The sequence below is a fragment of the Aegilops tauschii genome, chromosome 2 (genome assembly GCF_002575655.3).
Source record: "Aegilops tauschii subsp. strangulata cultivar AL8/78 chromosome 2, Aet v6.0, whole genome shotgun sequence".
NCBI lineage: Eukaryota > Viridiplantae > Streptophyta > Magnoliopsida > Poales > Poaceae > Aegilops > Aegilops tauschii.
In genome coordinates, this window is record NC_053036.3 from 462,680,727 (window position 1) to 462,695,725 (window position 14,999).

Below are 14,999 nucleotides of genomic sequence, written 5' to 3' on the forward strand. Positions count from 1 at the left end.
CTTCTTTGTTTTAAAATTTTAAAATTCATGAATAATTTTTAAAAACCAGGGACCAGTTTTCCCCCCAAAATTTTAAGTATTTTTAAATGCATCTCTCTCTTCCTGCAAATCCTACATGGCAGAGAGAAGAGAAGCACTCGTTTCTTCGGTGAGAAACGACTTGGGGCACAAAAACCAAGATTGAGAGGAAAGAATACAAGAAGAAAGAGTATGACATGCGGGTTCTATAGGAAAAAAAATAACAAAGAGAGAGGAGATTTCAGATGAGAGATAAGGGATAATATAGAAATGGTACCGTTTGCTAAGAGTGTTTTTTCGGCGGATTTACAGGATGCATAAAAAACCCAGGCCCAAACGGGTCCTGTAAAAATGGGTCGGCCCGTACAATTTTTATGGGAGGCCTGTAAACCGCCCTTGAATTCGCAATGTATACACATCCTTCATTCCCTGTATCCACCTCCGCCACAATTCCACATCTCCGGTGACAAATCCCCTTTTCTCTGGCGGCCTCTTGTGGCGCGCGTAGCCACCTGAACCTCGCCCTGATATCGAGCGCAGGTGGCGAGAGGGGTTGCCGATGGGGGCTCGGCGGCCGCGGCGGCTCACCACCTCTCAACCGCCGCAACGACGACGAGGCCGGGAGCACCTCCCTCCGCTCGTCAATGGAGGAGTGGTGCAAGGAGCAGGCGCGGAAGCGCGTCCCCCCTCTCCCGCAGCGCCGGCTGCCGGGCCTAGAGCAACTTCGACTGGCTGGACCATATCTTCTTGCCCGAACTCAAGCATATCTGGCGGCTGGGCGCTCGTGGTTCAACGCGAAGGTGGTGGCCGCCGCCGGAGACAAAGCTGTCTCGGAGCAGGTGGCGCTGTTGAAGGAGAAGTACGATTTGGCCTTCATACTCTCCAACTCACTGATGGAGCACCACCTCCACGTCAAGGCGCCCGGTGATAATGATAATGAGTAGATTTAAGTTTAATTTCATTTATACTAGTATGAACTCTGTTTTCGTCTGAACTCCGGTGATGTAATATGTAGCGTGAACTGCTAGTTTGAATTGTGTTGTATGTGTTTGAGTTTGTTTACATAACTGATCTTTCTCACCGTCCGGTACCGCAATTTGGAGGACCGCGGTTTGTGGGATCCGCTAGAGATGCTCTAAGTCCCAACCCTAGGGCCACTCCAAATCACATTACTCATTCAACGATGCTAACGTTTGTCAGGGCCAGTGTGAAATAAAATATGTAGCCTAATTTATTTAAATGCACACAACCAAAGATTATTTCTGATGATATGACTTTCACTATTATTTATTTCAATACATACTGGTAATGTGCAATATATCAAGGTAAGGACCTTAATTAATCCCCTGCAAAAACAGGACCATATTCAATCAATAATCTGACATTGCTTTTTACTAGAAAAAAAGCATCACCCTTCAGTATTTTTGAAGTGAAACATTCAATTGAAATATTGAAAATTAAATCATGCATTGACGTGAAAACACTAGAAGATCGATGTTACCAGATCGGCAGTCCCGACGTCCAGCAGGGTGCGTCCATATCGCGCCGGTAGGGTGCGTGCGTGCGGTTAGGCCAAAGAGCCTAAGCGCGGGATCAGCAAGTGGAATGAATGAAGATGCACACAGAGATCGAATTGATCAGTATTGGCAAAAGAAGAATCAACGATCAGTATTGGGTGTCTGACGAGGAGATTGGGAGGAAGGCAACAACGCCAAGGCGAAATGCGGCAGACTGTCGCTGGCGACCAACGAACGAGATGGGCCGGACCGTAACAAACAAGCTACAGTAACCTGTTTTGGGACCTTATAGCAGGTTCCCAACCCGTTATCTCTGGTTTTGGAAATCTTCTAGAACGTTCCCGAACTGGCTTTTTTTCTTTTCTTTCTTTCTGCGTTTCTTTTCCTTTTTTGTTTTTATCTTTTCTCCTAATTATTTATTTATTTATTCTCTCCTTTTTTTCGTTTTAATTTTTTCTTTCCTTCTAGTTTTTTATTCTGTTTCCTTTTTTGTTCCTTATTTTCCAAAATACTTTAGAATTTGAAAACAAGTTCTCTTCTTTTACAAAAATGTTCGAAAATTCAAAAAGGTTAGAATTTCAACTTTAAAATGTTCCCACTTTTATTTTTTCTTCAGAAATTTAAAAAGGTTTGTGAATTTTAAAAAATGTTCCCACTTTCCAATTTGCTCACAAATTAAAAAATTATTCAAGTTTTCAAATTTTGTTCCCAATTCATAAGATGTTTGGGGAATATCATAAATATTCATATTTTTTATTTTCTTTCATGAATTCAAAAAATGTTTGGGAATTTCAAAAATATTCCTGCTTTCCAAATTTGTGCACAAATTCAAACAATATTCATGTTTGGGAATCTCTCTTTCTCTTTGGACACTTCAGCCACCATGGCTGCCGCTTGCAAGCCACCACCACAGCCGCTGTGCCACTGCTTGCTGCTTCGACTCCCTGCCTGAACTTCGTTTTTGTCATGGACGTGGGGTAGCAGCTGAACCTCGCCATGATTCTGTCCAACGCCGCAAGTCCGACGCCAAGACCACCTCAAGTTCGACTACATGTAACACCGAGTACGACTACACACGGCGATGCGTCAAGTTCCACTACCATCGACCCGTGTACGACTACGTGGATTCACCAAGTACCCTTCGGACCGCCAAGTTCCTCTAGCAGCAACCCCGAACATCTACGGTTGTGTACGACTACGAAACGTGTACAGTCTTCCACGACGACCGTGAACGACTACACTGCTTTGATGCAAACCATCCCGAACCGTCTCAAACGCACGCTTCAAAGGTATAACCGCTGGAATCACGCCCGTGGACGAATGCATTGTGTGTATGAGATGCCCGTGTTTGCACCGTGTCCGAGTTGTTCCTTGCGCGTTCCTCGTTGCCTTGCCGTCGACACATGGGAACTCGGTAACCGGGATTACTCCACCATCCTTGCATGACACGCTCACGCCCACTTCCTTTTGCACCGATACCTCCGTGAACTGTCGGAACCGTTATGTTGCCGTGGCATCATTTTCGGATTCACTGCCGTGGCACCCATTCTTTCCACCACAGTGACAAATGGTTCAACAACATTTAAAATGTTTAAAATTGTTGTTTGCTTTAAAAATTGCTAAATGACATGTGGGGATTTTCTGGAATTATTGTTTGTTAATTTCCGGCCTCATTTAAACTTGCCTAAATAGTTAGTTTACTTATGCCTCACCTCTTGCCATGTTAACCAACATTTAATATTGTTGATAGATTAAACGGGAGAGAACTAAATAATTGTTGTGGGGTTCCGTCAATATGCAACTCGTTGCATATTGAGGTCCACTTAATTTGTAGTATTTGTTTGTGCACTTTGCCATGCCATTGCGTCATTAAAATGTACATGCACCATACTTGGTTGTGCATCATGCCATGTTTATGTGATGGTTTTTTATCATATTGTTTGCTTCTTTCCGGTTATGCTTCTCCTTGATAGTTTCGGTTACGTTGCGATTGTGAGGACCCGTTCGACTACATGGGTTCGTCTACTTCATGGATTCGGTCTTCTCCCTAGCGGGATTTCAGGCAAGATGATCCTTATCCTGGATACCACTACTATCTTTGCTTTGCTAGTTGTCTTGATGCTATCGCTATGTCGCGCTACCTACCACTTGTTTATCAAGCCTCCCAAATTGTCATGATAAGCCTCTAACCCTTTCCACCCTCCCAGCAAACCATTGTTTGGCTATATTACCGCCTTGCTCAGCCCCTCTTATAGCGTTGCTAGTTGTAGGTGCAGTTTCAGGTTGTTCCATGTTGGGACATGGAGATCATGGGATATCACAATATCTCTTATTTAATTAATGCATCTATATATTTGGTAAGTGGTGGAAGGCTTGTCCTTTTGCTTGGTGTTTTGTTGCACTCTTGTCGCCCTAGTTTCCGTCATACCGGTGTTATGCTCCTTGATTTTGCATTTCTAACAGGTCGGGGTTTATAGGCCCCCCTTGACAGTTCGCTTTGAATAAACTCTTCCAGCAAGGCCCAACATTGGTTTTACCATTTGCCTAATAACAACTAAAACTTGCGTACGGACTTACTGGTAACCGAGGATAATTAATCAACAACTCGGGCCAGTGCTCCTCATGGGTGTTGGTCCAAACTAGAGCCCCTTGCAGCGCCACCACGGGGAAACTCGAGGACATGTTTTAGTTTTACGGACTGCTCATCCGATCGTGGCTTGAGACGAGATACGCGCGGCTCCTATCGGGGTGTTGATGTGGAGCATTCCACGATCATCCTCATGGACGCATCTACACCTCCAACGACACCACTTGGACCAATGACAAGAGCTAGAGTGAAGGCTATCGAAGATAAGGTGAACTCGCTCCTTTCCGAACTACCACTCTCTATGCATGAGACATGGCTGCTACCTCAAGTGGAAACACTATGTGTGATCAGGTACTCGGAGAAGAGCCACGGAACATCTACATACAACGGACAAGATGGCGAGGACACCAAGCGCGAAGGTCAAGAAGAAGAGCTGCCACGGAAGCTACAGGCTCCGGACGACCGGCCCAGCCCGGACGTCCGACCCCTGGAGGTCACAACAGCCCAAGGAACTCGGCCTGCAAACGCTACAGCGACCAGATGACCGTCCAGGACCGGACGTCCGACACCTTCCAGGCTCCGGACGACCGAACACCCCCGGACGCCCGACGCTACGCCAACAGAACGAAATTAGCGGAAGTCCGTGGAAGGCCGGACGACCGGCGGCCGGACGACCAGACACCTACGGACGACCGACACCGAGGCAACATAACCTAATCTACGGACATCCGAAGATCTACAGACGTTCGGACCCCCGCGAGCCTCCGGACGACCGGCGCCTTACGGACGTCCGAACCCTGGCTGCATCTAGTTTCGGGCCGAAGCCCATGTACCCCTCCACTTCGCCCCTCTTTTGCACTAAGACTATAAATAGACCTCTCTCTCCTCCTAGTTAGGGTTAGCAAAGGATTAGCTCATATTTGTGTGAGAGCTTTGCTCATCCATTACAGATCTACTCCACGAGAGAGACCGCGACCCCTCTACGGAGAAGATCCCCTTGGATTCAAAACCCCCTCTTGGGTGGCCCCATCAAGACCTCACGGAGAAGAACCGGTTACCTATGTATCGTCCCTTGTTTGATTTGGACCGTGTGATCTCTATGTGTTCTTGGATCTAGCATATGTGTGACTATCTCTCGCTGGTTTGAGAGTTCCTCTTGTGTTTTCCCTCGTGATCCCCCTCGTGTTCTTAGTTGGGATCCGCTCCTTTCGTGAAAGATCGGCCGTATAGGGTTCCACCCTACATCATCTTTGTATCATGAGCCACGTTGATCACGATTTCCGAGCCTCCCCTCTTTGTTTTCTAGCTTGATTTTGGTGTGTTCTTCCCTAATTCAAAAATTCCCCACAAAAATAGCCCCAATTTTTTTTGTGATTTGTTGGTGTGATGAAGTTTTGTTGGATTTGATCCATGGATTTGCTTTGCCTTGAGTGGATCTAGCTTTCCCCCATCATCTCCACCTTTTCCATCCACAAAATCGCCCGGATTTGACCAATTTCGCCACTCCCACCTCAAACCCTAGTAGTTCATCCCGTGCCCGAAATCGCCCAGACACCAGACGTCCGACAGCCTCCGGACGTCCGACGACCGGACGACCGCAATTCCTCGGACGTCCGTAATACCCCGACGAAACTGAATTTTTCCCCAAAAAATTTCAGCCACAGCTACGACTTCCGCATACAACTTCCTATACCACCACCACTTCCGCACACCTCCACCATAGTTTTTCCGCTACCCAACTCCGACGATTTTGACACATTTTGGTCTTGGAGAATTTGAGTTGTGGTAACCGTGTCCTTTTGTGTTTCGGCTATCTAGGTATGGTTCGACATCGACATCACCGCCACTCATCTTCGCCACGGACTCGTCATCATCGGTAACCTTATCTCGGTATCGTGATATCATCATACACTCTTGCAATTGCATTGATAACCCCATAGCCTTACTTTTTGCGTAGCTTACCCATCGAGACTAGCCTTTGAGTATTGCCGGCAACGTGACTTGTGCACATTAGTGATCATATCCCATAGCATACATACCATATCATCGCGGTGCATATCTTGGTATCATCTCTTGTGTCACAAAGTTGTCATCGCATACACAATTGCTATCTTGGTTCGTGAAGCATTGCATGAGAAAAGAGCTCATACACAAAGAGCCAAACAAGCTTTTAAGCAAAAGGGAAAGATAAGAAAAGAGCTTATAAACAAGAATCATAGCATCATACAACATGAAGATTGTCATACTCGAACAACTACGTCACCAAGCTACACCTATTTGGAACGCAACGAGCCTTGCATGAAGAGCAACTAGCAATGAGCGACCGCATCAACAACCTCGCCACCGACTTGCGACTCTCCGAGCAACGTACAAGAGACTACTTCGACCACAAGCTCGACGAACACAAGCATGAAAATGACGCAAGAATGGATGAGATTCGTGCCTTGTTGGTCAACCGCTCTTCTACCACTTCATCCTACTCAAGACGGAGCCGCTCGATTCGACACTCCGACGACACTATCTCCGGCTCAAGTACCCCGACATCGAACACTCTTCGTCGTGCCGCGCGTCAAGATCGTCAAGCAAACCACAATCCTCTACACGACACCAACTCTCAAGAGAATCGACACCATCAAAACCAAGCTACATTCGCGCAAGCACAAGAACGGCAACGCCAATGACAACAAGAACAAGAGGAGCGCGCGTGACAACATCAAGATGCACAAGACGCCGAGGCACAACGTCAAGAACAACAACTACGTCAAGCTCAAGCACTTGAGGCGCAACGTGCCCTTCGTGATTCAAGTCGTGCCGTAGCCAACCGAGGACGACAAGCTCGTGAACATCAAGAAGCACTTCGCGATGAAGTTCAAGAAAGGATTTTTCAAGCACGTGTGCATCGTCACGCTCCTCGTCAAGCTCGACAAGCTCCTCCACAAGCTCGCCAAGAACATCAAGTTCAACAAGAGCACCATGACAATGGAAATCCTCCAAGACAAGAGCAACATGAGGTCGACAACCCTCCTCGACAAGAGCAACATGAGAGTGTCAATCCTCACCGACATGGGCGTCATCATCCCAGACCCCAACACAATGACGATCAACGATATGGCAAGCTAAAGTTCACCATGCCCAAGTTCACCGGAAGCAATGACCCCGAAGAGTACATCTCATGGGCATTGATGGTTGACAAGATCTTCCGCTTGCACAACTATGACGAAGAGAAGAAGATCGCGATGGCATCCCTTGAATTCCAAGACTACGTCCTCATTTGGTGGGAACAAGTCATTGAGCGCCGAGAGGCCAAAGGTGAACCACCAATCACCACTTGGGCGCAAATGAAGGATGTCATGAGAGCACGTTTTGTGCCTAACTACTACAACCGCGACCTCTTCAAGAAACTCCAACTACTCAAGCAAGGAACCAAGAGCGTTGAAGAGTACTACAAGGAAATGGAGATTGCCATGATATGAGCCAATGTCACGGAAGATGATGAGCAAACTATGGCACGTTTCTTGAATGGACTCAATCATCCTATCAAGAAGATTGCCGACTTCCAACCATACTCGAACCTCATCGAGATAGTGCACCAAGCTACCAAAGCGGAACGTCAAGTGCAAGATGACTTCAAGTACGCCAAGTACTCATCCAAGTACTATGGCTTCTCCAACAATCAAACGTCACCGACTCCGACACCTTCTACCTCCACCAAGCCATCTACAAGCAATGGCGACAAGTCAAGTTACAAGAAAACTTCGACAACCCCAAGTCGTCCTCCTACTACCAGCAACTTCAAGCCGAAAGCCTCATCATCATCTACCCCAACCGATGAGACAATCAATACGAGTTCCTTCAAATGCTTCACATGTGGCGGCCGAGGCCACAAGTCCTTCGAGTGCACAAACAAGCGCACCATGATCCTCAATGACGATGGAACCTATGACTCCATGAGTGAAGAGGATATGGAAGCCCTTGAGCAAGTGGCCATGCACTGGCGCGTGAACGAAGATGAAGATGATCAAGTCTTTTGTGACGAAGATTCAAGCCCCGCTCTCGTTGTCTCCAAGGTCTTGACTCTTCAACATCGACAAGAAGAAGATCAAAGATGCCATATCTTCCACACCAAGGCTGGCATCAATGGAAGGTCCGTCAAGGTCATCATCGATGGAGGGAGTTTCCATAACTTAGCAAGTGAAGAACTATGCTCCATGCTCCAATTGGTCAAGATGAAGCACCCGCACCCTTACAAAGTTCAATGGCTAAGCGACACCGGCACCATCCAAGTCGAGCATAGAGTACACGTTTCTTTCAAGATCGGAGCTTACGAAGACACTTTGGAGTGTGATGTCCTTCCGATGACCGTTTGCCACCTCCTTCTTGGACGGCCATGGCAATTTGACTGAGGTGTCATCCACAATGGGCGTATAAACCACTATAGCTTCAAGATGAAAGGGAAGGAGTATGTGCTACGACCTATGTCTCCAAGCCAAGTGATGGCCGACAAGCAAGCCACCCATCATGGAGAGAATAGCGAGCGAGCGAACCACCAAAAAGAGAGTGAGCGCCACAAGCCAAAATTGAGCGCCTCCACGAAGAGCGACCAGAAAACCTTAGTTCTATTTGCCACCAAACGTGAGATGAGAGAAGTGTGTGAGAACCCATCAAGTGTCATGCACTATGTTCTTTTGTGCAAAGATGAGGCACCAAACGCTAACACCTCTCACATTCTTCCTCTAGTGTTATCTTCTCTTTTGCAGGAATTCCAAGACGTTTTCCCCGATGAACTACCTCCGGGTCTACGTCCACTACGAGGCATCGAGCACCGCATCGACCTCATCCCCGGAGCACCTCTTCCAAACAAGGCCCCATACCGCGTCAACCCCGAAGAAACCAAAGAAATACAAAGGCAAGTAAAGCATCTCATAGATCATGGACATGTGCGTGAAAGTTTGAGTCCTTGTGCCGTACCAGTCATTCTTATGCCAAAAAGAGACGGTAGCTTTCGCATGTGTTCCGACTGTAGACCTATCAATGCTATCACCGTTCGCTATAGGTACCCCATTCCACGCCTTGATGATATGCTTGATGAACTTAGCGGTGCCACTATTTTTTCCAAAATTGATCTTAAAAGTGGTTACTATCAAATACGCATACAAGAGGGTGATGAATGGAAAACCGCTTTCAAAACAAAGTTTGGTTTGTATGAGTGGTTAGTCATGCCTATGGGTTTATCGGAAGCACCTGGTACTTTCATGCGTCTTATGCATTATGTGTTTCGCCCTTATATTGGTGAATTTATTGTTGTCTACTTTGACGATATCCTTGTGTTTAGCAAATCTCTCAAAGAGCATGTCACCCACCTTCGAACCGTGCTACAAACTCTTCGAAAAGAGCGTCTCTATGCTAATATGGAAAAAATGCCTCTTTGGTATTGATAAGCTTGTTTTCTTGGGTTTCGTAGTATCTTCTAAGGGTGTTCATGTTGATGAATCTAAGATCAATGCTATTAAAACTTGGCCCCAACCAACCAATTTGCAACAAGTGCGTAGTTTCCTTGGTTTAGCCGGTTTCTATCGTAGATTTGTGAAGGATTTTAGCACTATTGCCTCACCTTTACATGCTTTGAGCAAGAAGAATGCACCCTTTGTTTGGGGACCATCTCAAGATATCGCTTTCAATGAACTTAAGAATTTGCTTACTCATGCTCCCGTGCTTGCATTACCAAACTTTGACAAACCCTTTGAGATTCATTGCGATGCTAGTGGTAATGGCATAGGAGGTGTGTTAACGAAAGAGAAGCGCCCCATATCATATTTTAGTGAGAAACTTTCCGGCACGCACCTCAATTACCCCATCTATGACAAAGAGCTATATGCTTTAGTGCGAGTTTTGCGTGAATGGGAACATTATCTCCGCCCTCATGAATTCATCATCCATACCGATCATGAAACACTTAAATACCTTAAGGGTCAAACTAAGTTGAACAAGCGTCATGCTAAGTGGAGTGAATTTATAGAGTCATTTCCTTATGTCATCAAGTATATTAAAGGTAAGGAAAATGTTGTGGCGGATGCGCTTTCCCGTATATGCATGCTTGTTACTCAACTTGAATTGAATGTCATTGGCTTTGAGCACATAAAAGACTTATATGCGCATGACCCTACTTTTGCTATTCCTTATGCAAAGTGCTTGACGCATCCATCTTGGGAACGCTATTACATCAAAGATGGTTATCTTATGAGAGCTAACAAACTTTGCATCCCCGAGTCTTCTCTTCGTTTGTTGCTTTTGCAAGAATCTCATGGGGACGGACTAATGGGACACTTTGGACGCGACAAGACGCTTGCTACGCTCTCCAAAAACTACTTTTGGCCCAAGATGTTTCGCGACGTCAACCGCTTCACCAACCGATGCTCTACATGTCGCAAAGCTAAGTCTAAAGCTCAATCTCATGGCCTCTATATGCCTCTTCCAATTCCATACCAACCATGGGAAGATATTAGCATGGATTTTGTGCTTGGTTTGCCTAGGACTAGAAATGGCAAGGATTCCGTGTTTGTTGTTGTGGACCGATTCTCTAAAATGGCACATTTCATTCCTTGCAACAAGATAGACGATGCTTCACATGTTGCCAATCTCTTTTGTAGGGAAATCTTGCGCCTACATGGAGTGCCAAAGACAATTGTCTCGGACCGCGACGTCAAGTTCTTGAGTTACTTTTGGAAGACCTTATGCGCCAAGCTCGGAATCAAGCTACTATTCTCCACGGCCTACCATCCACAAACCGACGGCCAAACGGAGGTGACGAACCGTACACTCTCCACTCTACTACGCGTGTTGATAAAGAAGAACATCAAGGAGTGGGAGGAGTGCTTACCTATCGCCGAGTACGCCTACAACCGTGCAAGACATTCGACTATCGGCAAGTCCCCTTTCGAGGTCGTCTACGGCTTCAACCCGTTGTCCCCATTGTACATTCTTCCTCTACCACTACAAGAGCGCATCAACATGGACGCAAGCACCCGAGTCAACTACCTCAAGAAGATGCATGAAGATACAAGGCACACCATCGAGTGCCAAGTACAACGACTCGCAACCAAGCTCAACGTCAACAAACAACCCATGATATTCAACATTGGAGATCTTGTGTGGCTACACCTTCGAAAGGACCGCTTTCCCAACAAACGCAAGTCCAAACTTCTACCACGAGCCGATGGACCCTTCAAGGTGCTAGCACGCTACAACAACAACGCTTACAAGATCGACCTCCTGCGCGACAAGTACAACGTGAGCGACGTATTCAACATCAAGGATCTTTCGCCTACCATGGTGATGAAGATTTCGATCCGAGGTCGGATCTTTCCCAAGGGAGGGGAGATGATGCGGAGCATCCCACGATCATCCCCATGGACGCATCTACACCTCCAACGACACCACTTGGACCAATGACAAGAGCTAGAGCGAAGGCTATCGAAGATAAGGTGAACTCTCTCCTTTTCGAACTACCACTCTCTATGCATGAGACATGGATGCTACCTCAAGCAGAAACACTATGTGTGATCAGGTACTCGGAGGAAAGACACGGAACATCTACATACAACGGACAAGATGGCGAGGACACCAAGCGCGGAGGTCAAGAAGAAGAGCTGCCACGGAAGCTACAGGCTCCGGAGGACTGGCCCAGCCCGAACGTCTGACCCCTGGAGGTCACAACAGCCCAAGGAACTCAGGCCTGCAGACGCTACAACGACCGGACGACCGTCCAGGACCGGACGTCCGACACCCTCCAGGCTCCGGACAACCGAACACCCCCGGACGTCCGACGCTACGCCAACAGAACGAAATTAGCGGAAGTCCGTGGAAGACCGGACGACCGGCGACCGGACGACCGGACACCTACGGACGACCGACCCCGAGGCAACAGAACCTAATCTACGGACACCCGAAGATCTACGGACGTCCGGACCCCCGTGAGCCTCCGGACGACCGGCGCCTTACGGACGTCCGAACCCTGGCTGCGTCCAGTTTCGGGCTGAAGCCCATGTACCCCTCCACTTCGCCCCTCTTTTGCACTAAGACTATAAATAGACCTCTCCCTCCTCCTAGTTAGGCTTAGCAAAGGATTAGCTCATATTTGTGTGAGAGCTTTGCTCATCCATTACGGATCTACTCCACGAGAGAGACCGCGGCCCCACTACGGAGAAGATCCCCTTGGATTCAAGACCTCCTCTTGGGTGGCCCCATCAAGACCTCCTCACGGAGAAGAACCGGTTACCTATGTATCGTCCCTTGTTGGATTTGGACCGTGTGATCTCTATGTGTTCTTGGATCTAGCATATGTGTGACTATCTCTCGTTGGTTTGAGAGTTCCTCTTGTGTTTTCCCTCGTGACCCCCTCGTGTTCTTCGTGTTCTTAGTTGGGATCCGCTCCTTTCATGGAAGATCGGCCGTATAGGGTTCCACCCTACATCAGGTGTCGACACGTCGGGAGGTCTTGCTGGTTTTGTTTTACCATTGTCAAAATGTCTTGTGCACCAGGATTCCAAGTTTGATCGGGGTGTCCCGAGATGGAGATTTGCCTCCGCGGATCGTGAGAGTTTATCATGGACTAAGTTGGGACACCCCTGCAGGGTTTAAACTTTCGAGAGTAGTGCCCGCGGTTATGTGGCAGATGGGAGTTTTTAATATCCGGTTGTAGTGAACTTGACACCAGATTCAAATTAAAATACACCAACCGCGTGCGTAACCGTGACCGTTGCTTTTCGAGTGAGTTCGAGAAGAGAACACGGTGGGGTTATGTCTGATTCGTAAGTAGTTCAGGATCACTTATTGATCATTACTAGTTGCGACCGTTATGCATAGTAACTCTTCTTATTCTTGTACTCGTAAGTTAGCCACCATACAATGCTTAGTGCTTGCTGCAACCTCACCACTTTCCATTCCATACCATTAAGCTTTGCTAGCCTTGATACCCATGGTAATGGGATTGCTGAGTCCTCGTGGCTCACAGATTACTACAACAATAGTTGCAGGTACAGGTAATGCGATGATCTGACGCGAGAGCGATGCTTGATTGCTTTTGGAGTTCTTCTTATGCTTCTTCTTCTTCGATCAAGGGATAGGTTCCGAGTCGGGAGCCTGGAAATAGGAGGGTGGATGTCGTTCTTCTTTTTCGTTTGATTTCATCCGTAGTCGGATCCTGCACTTCTGTATGATGATTGCTATGTATTGATGTATTGATGTATTCATGCTGTAGCTTGTGGCGAGTGTAAGCCTTTATCTTGTATTCTCATCTATTCAGTACATGGTATGTTGTAATGATATCCATCTTGTTGTGCGCTCGAAATGCGATTGTGCCCCAATCATGAATTCATCACGTGATTGGGATAGAATCGCATCTTGGGCGCTACACCGACGCCCAGGGCGAGGCGCCGAGCAGCAGCAGCAGGAGGAAGGATCAGATTGGGGAACCCGGCCCGGGGTTCGCATACATTTTATGGTTTTTAAGGCTAGGGTTCGGGTACATATGGTACTCGCATCGCTTATAGTGGCAATCCCCAACACGAGGTCAAGGGTGGGCCGAGGCCCACAGAGATGGGAATGAGAGAGTGGTAGTTTTGCGCCGATTTTTGGAAGCATCTACCCAGTTTTGAGAAGTTTCCGACCTGTATTTTTTTCTTTTCTGTTTCATCTTTTCTGTGTTCCTCTATTTATTTTATGATCGGTTTTTATTTTTTATTTTTTTATGTTTTTTGATCATTTTCAAAATGCATCCATATTTTTTGAATTCATGAACATTATTTTTGCAAACATTTATTTGAGTTTGAGAACATTTTTGTGTATACATTTTTTAGTTTCAGGAAAGTATTTTAATTTTTTGAACATTTTTTGGAATCCTTGAATAAATTATAAAATTCATGAATATATTTGTGATGTTTTACATTCTAACACTTTTTAAAATTCGGGAATATATTTCCAAATTTGTGCTTATGTTTCAATTTCGGTAACATTTTTTCAGATTCATGCACAATTTTCCAAATTCATGGACATTATTTCAAAACTATGAATTTTTTTCAAATTCATGAACACCTTTTCAAATTTATAAAGTCTTATTCAAATTCATAAACAATTGTTTTGAAACTAGTGAACATTTTTAAAATTCATGACCTTATATAAGTTTAAGACTTTCTTCAAATTTCCAAGCAAATTTAAAATTCAAAAATATATTTTTATCAAAGTCATGAACATTTCAAAATTTGTCCGTATTTACCATAACCTGGATTTAGAAATGACGAAAAGTGGGGAAAAGGTTTTGTGGAAACGAACCGAAGAAAATTGTTTCCCTGAAGAAGAAAGAACACAGAGAAAACTGCTCCCAAACCTCTGCCGGTCCTGCCCTGCATTATTGGGTCTTCGTCGGTCCACGTAGGAAGCGATCGCTAGCGACAATGGAAAACATGCAGGACGTGTTGTCGTATTGCCCGTTATATGTAACAGTGCCCCACAATACTAGGACGGGCGTGATTCCATCGTTTGCTGGTCAAAGGACCTTTCTGTAATTTGTTTTACTGCTGAGGTGTTTTGTACTGCAGATGTATCTTCTATATAAATCCAGGGACCTTTTCGCAAAAAAGGACGGGCGTGTAGGACGAGCGGCATGCGATGGTGCGGCCTGCTCGTTTTAGTTCTTCTTCTTACTGGACTTTTTATTTTATTTTATTGTTTAGGAATAAGTGACACCTACAGATTTGGGGGATCCAAAATTTTGAGGGCCATGTGGGATCGGCCAATTTGTCCTTCCACATTGAGACCCCAAACAATTGTTTAGATTCCCAGGACGCTAATGCATCAGCAGTGTAGGTGTGGTGTAATATTTG